This window comes from Pongo pygmaeus, chromosome 22 (genome assembly GCF_028885625.2).
Source record: "Pongo pygmaeus isolate AG05252 chromosome 22, NHGRI_mPonPyg2-v2.0_pri, whole genome shotgun sequence".
NCBI lineage: Eukaryota > Metazoa > Chordata > Mammalia > Primates > Hominidae > Pongo > Pongo pygmaeus.
Genome location: NC_072395.2, coordinates 38,186,671 through 38,192,670, shown reverse-complemented (window position 1 = coordinate 38,192,670; position 6,000 = coordinate 38,186,671).

Genomic DNA, 6,000 nt, shown 5'->3' with positions numbered 1-6,000 from the left:
GAGGAAGGGGTATGAGAGAGGAGAAGAAAGGGCAGAAAGATTCCAGATCCCTCTTGTGTAGAAGTTGTGAGCTATATTAGCTCTACTCAGTCGATAAATATGCACTATGGCTGTCATCCACCAACTAGGTGATGTAGTCTACCATATCAGATCCCAAATCCCTCTTGTGTAGAAGATGTGAAATATTAGCTTTACTCAGTCGATAAATATGCACTAGTGGCTATCACCCACCAACTAGGTGATGTAGTCTACTTTCCGAGGTAGATTACTTAGTAGACCCCTTTGGGGGATGACCAAAAGTTGGGCAGAAAAAGGAGAGAAAGGATCCTCTCTGCAGAGGGAATAGTGTATGAATAGGCTATACTTGAATATCAAAACCATGAAGTGAGTGCAGACTCCTGGAGGAGGAATGCCAGCAAATCAGGAGTAGGCAATCAGCTTTCCTTCTCCAACTTGTCTCAATGCTGACACAGCAATTCCATATTTTAAAATTAACACAAAGAACTTGCTGATGATATAGAAATAAAGAGAGCATAATTTATTCATTCATTTAATAAATGTGGAACAATTTTTTTTTTCCTTTTTCAACCCTATTAACTGAAGAACAAGTTTGTTTTTAAATATCAGCTAGATTGCATCACTATTTTTAAGGCCCTCTAGTGATTTGCAATTGCGGTAGAATACAATCCAAACTGCTTACTATGACATTCAAGACTTTATCTGATCAATTCCAACTCTTTGTTCCTTACTTGCTAAGATCCATCCACATAGCCTCTTTCTATTCCTTGGTCATGCCAAGCTTGTTCCAACTGCTATAGGGTCTATAGACTCAGGGTCCAGATCTTAATGTTGGTTTTTCATGTCATTCGGTTGCAGCTCAAATATTGCCATGTATAGAGGCTATGTCTAACCACCCCATCTCTAGTACCCTTCCCATTGCACTAATACATGGCCTGTCTTATATGTTGTATTGATTGCAATTTACATCTGAAGCAGTCTTACTCATTTATTTGTTTCTTGCTCTTGTCAGGCCTTATTCTGCTACAATTAAAAGCTTAGAGAGAGCAGGGATCTTGCTCTGTCATTCACTGATGATCTTTGGAGGCCCAAAGAGTGCTGGTATATAGTGGGCTCTTGAAAAATATTGTTAAAAGAATGATTAAATAAGTAAACAAATTGATGAATGAATATAGCTTATAAGGCTCTGGGGACTTCCCGACCAATAGAGATTATTTCAAGAACTCACAGTCTAGATAATTAACTTTAGTGAAATGTATTAAGTGCTGTAGTAAAGGCACATGTAAAGTGTGTTGCAAGAATAGAGATGGAGAACTGGAAGGAAGGCTCCAGTGTAATCACTTTTTATATGAGAAAGTAATTCTATGAGAAAAAGTGATTACACAGTAGGTCTTCTTGGGGTATGATGGAGAGTTGGCTAGAAAAAGAAGAGGAGGAAGGACATTCTAGGTAGAGGTAACAGTATATGAATAGCTTATTCTTGGACATCAAAACAATGAAGAGAGAGCAGACTGCAGGTACTCAGAAATGTCATTCTGGTCTTTCATGAAGCAAATTTAAAAAATAACATAAAAAAACATAGTATGATTCCATGTCAGGGATCCTAGCTCATAGATGACATGGTTCAAGAGGAATTAGAAGAATCCTCCTTAATAATAACTACAAATTACCAACAAGAAAGGAGGAGGATCTAAGAGGCTGTTGAATATATTTAGATTTTAGGTAGAAAAATAAACAGAATATACATAGAGGAGACCATGCTTTTGGAGAAGCAGAATAAGGGAGATGAACCTTAAGGATTATGTGAGACCAGAAGAAATGGTGGCTTAGAAAAATGTAATAGCTAAAAATGACTTTCAGACCCTCAGTTGGAAAAAGCAATATAATCCCTCATGGAAGAGGCAACCCCTTTACTTACAGAAGTTAGCATAATATAGTAGTTGAGAGAAAGAAGGCAAACCTTATTCTCTATCATTTTATTTCTAGCTTTTCCATTCAGTGAAATAAATTTCAGATTGGAAAGTTTACAGGCAGCAGCAAGTGCAGAGAATGAAGATCTAGGTAGATGAATTTCATTTTATATGAATTTATGTGTCCAGACTAAAAATACATTAGAATTAATAAAATAATGGAATGATTTGCTAGTGGAGAGACTTGTTCATGTGTTTGATGTATGAAAAATGAGAGAAGAGAGTATCAGAAGAAGTAAGGGCAAGAAGAAAAAGGTTGTTGCTCCATTTAGGTAGGCTATTGTAAGCTAATTTTGGTTTAAGCACACACAGAAATTACCTATACTCTCCAATAAATACCCTTTTGAATTATAATAACTGTGTCTAAATCCAGACATTTCTGGCTTAGCTTAGTTGTGAAGATTTGGGTTTAGTTATTTTTCAGTATCTATCTATCTATCTATCTATCTATCTATCTATCTATCTATGTATCTGTCTGTCTGTCTGTCTGTCTGTCTATCTATCTATCTATCTATCTATCATCTATCTAATTTTTTTCCCTAAAACTTTTCTGGATCTCAGACATTTTCCCAAAAGTGCCCTTTGGCTGACCAGTGCAATGGAGAAAATCTCTCAGAACCGTAATACTTTGGTTTGGGACACTGATCCCTTAATGAATATTTAGGAATTATTGTGAAATAACATTGCATTTTAAGAGAATTGTCAACTATCAAAGACACGCTCTTCCACTCTTAATTATTTAGCAGGAAATGTATGTTCTGAATGTATTTGGCACATATGTGTATTCATGACACATAACTGGATTTTTTGAGGTCTTTAAAGGGTAAAAGGGAGAAATGATTAAAGCATCCCTGGGGAAATGTGGCAAACTCTTTGAGTCACAAAATTACCCCCAAATAGAGCATGTTCAAAGGGACTTTTTGTCTGCACAGTGAATAAGTTTTTTTTTTAATGCGAACTACATACACTTTTGCAACTTAGGATTTAGCAACTCATCTAAACCACTGAACGTTAGGAAGTATTCCTGCCCAGTTTCTTAGAACTTTCACTGTTCCCTTTTCTTCTGAAGGCTGTTGTTGTGAACATATGTGTCAAAAATGATTTATGTGCTTCAAGATAAGTCTTGGTCCATGTTGTTAGTCAAAATCTTACTGTGCTGATTCAGGACTGTATCGAAAACAAATTTATGAATTGACATAGTCAAGCTGTGAAACACTGACATTAAAGTTTTAGATTGTTTCAGTTAGATTGTCTCGCTGAGTTCCACACCTCCTTTTTTTCAAATGGTTTTAACCTTTAATTGTACATTGCATTAAGTCAATACATTTAAAGGTGTTTATTCTTGGTGTTTACTAAATTTAAAATTACAAACAGAGGCCGGGCGCAGTGGCTCATGTCTGTAATCCCAGTACTTTGTAAAGCCGAGGCAGGCGGATCACGAGGTCAGGAGATTGAGACCATCCTGTCTAACACGGTGAAACCCTATCTCTACTAAAAATACAAAAAATTAGCCAGGTTTGGCGGCGGGCACCTGTAGTCCCAGCTACTCGGGTGGCTGAGGCAGGAGAATGGCATGAAAAAAAAAATTACAAACAGAAAGGGTTTTTTTTTGCTCTAATGAGAGTAGATAGTAATAACAATTTTAGCAGTACTAATTACGTTTCAGATGATTGACGTAATTTTTTGTCTCAAAGAAGAATTTTAAAATTTAGCAGCCTTTTAAGTTGCAAATTCTAAAATGCACATTCCCCAGGCATAATAGCAGACATTCAAGAGATACTGAAAATTGAGTTTTTCTCTTAAGTCCAAGAGCCTCCAAACAAGAGTCTACACATCTTGGAAGAATTTGTGAACATTCTTTAACCTTTTCCTTACAATGCTCCAGTGAGAAGACTTTACAATATAGTAAAGCAATCTTAGAAATAAATATGAAGAATTTCCTTAGAAATGTTCAAGGAAATAAAGATTATCTGAGGGAAAATATGAAATGTAAAGAGAAGGAAACTGTATTGAAGTTGGTTAAAATCAATATAAGATTTATGGTATGAAAAAGATATTTATGCACCTCTAAAGTGGTTCTCTAAGACCAGTCTCTTGCTGTAGGGTAGATTGGGGTTGTTACTCAAAAGGAATAGATTGCTTTCAATATAGAAGGAGGGCAAAATAATTACCTACATTCACTTCCTCCCTCCCTCCTCTCTCCTTTCTTCCCTACTCTCTCTCTCCTTTGAACACTTACTATGTGCTCCCACTGTGGTTAAGTTATATCGGTCATACTATGATAGGAAGAGAGACTCCCTGCTCTTATAGAGCTTGCAGTTTAGTGGGAAACTGTCATATACAGATATTAAAACGAGGGCATTGAGGGGATGTCCCTGAATTCTGTACCATTGTAGATTCTCCAAGTGCATGTGGTTGATATTTTCTCTTGTTTATCTCATTTTCTTCTTCTTCTCCTTTTTTTTTTTTTTTGGCTATTTCATCATATCGATTTTTTAAAAAATAAAGCTATTCTAGTTATTTGTAATTTTTTGTCTTTTTGATAATAGCCATCCTAGTTGGGGTGAGATGATAACTCATTATGGTTTTGATTTGCATTTCTCTGATGTTTAGAGCATTTTTTCATGTATTTTTTTGACCATTTGTATGCATGTCTTCTTCTGAGTAATGTCTTTTCAGATCATTTGCCCATTAAAAATTTTTTTTTTGTCATGGTTAAGATGTTTGAGTTTCTTGTGTATCCTGAATATGAATTCCTTGCCAGTTGAATGGTTTGCAGATATTTTCTCCTATTCTTTGGGTTGTCTTTTAACTCTGTTGCTTGTTTCCTTTGCTGTGCAGGAGCTTTTTAGTTTGATATAATCCCATTTGTTTATTTTTGCTTTTGTTGCATGTGCTTTGGAGGTCTTATTCATAAAATATTTTCCCTGTGTTTTCTTCTAACAGTTTAATAGTTCTAGATTGTACATTTATGCCTTTGATCCATTTAGAGTTGATTTTTGTATAGGGTGAGATACTGGGGTCTAGTTAAATTCTTCTGTGTATGAATATCCATTTTCCCCAGAACCATGTATTGAAGAGACTGCCCTTTGCCCAATGAGTGTTTTTGGCACCTTTGTAAAAAATCAGTTGGCTATAGATACATGGATGAATTTCTGGGTTCTCTATCCTGTTCTGTTGGTCTAGGTGTCTGTTTTTATTTCAATACCATTCTATTTTGGTTACTACAGCTTTGTAGCATATTTTGAAGTCAGTTAGTGTGATGCCTCCAGCTTTGTTCTTTTTGCTCAGGATTGCTTTGGCTATTAGGAATCTTTTGTGGTTCCATACAAACTTTAAGATTTTTTTCCTATTTCCTATATTAAAATGTCATTAATATTTTAATAAGGATTGCATTCTATATGTAGATTGCTTAGTGTGGTCATCTTAATACTATTAATTCTTCTGATCTATGAGCATGGGATGTCTTTCTATTTGTATACTATTCACTTACTTTCATCAATGTTTTGTTTTCCTTGTAGAGTTCTTTCACATCCTTGGTTAAATTTATTCCTAGGTATTTTTTTGTGTGTAGCTATTGTAAATGAGATTGCCTTCTTGGTTGCTTTTTCAGCTAATTTGTTGTTTGTGCATAGAAATGCTGCCGATTTTTCTATGTGAATTTTGCATCTTGCAACTTTACTGAATTTATTAGTTCTAAGAGTTTTTAGGTAGAGTTTTTAGGTTTTTCTATGTATAAGATCATGTCATCTGAAAACAGACTATTTGTTTTCCCCCTTTTCAATTTAGTGTGCTTTAGTTCCTTCTCTTGTTTAATTGTTCTGGCAAGGACTTCTAGTACTATGTTAGATAGGAATGGTGAGACTGGACATCCTTGTCTTATTCTAGTTCTTAGTAAAAATGTTTTCAACCATTTCCCTTTTAGTATGATGTTAGCTGTAGGTTTGTAATATATTGCCTTTATTGTGTTGAAGTACTCTCCTTCCATCCCTAATTTATTAGGAGTTTTTAT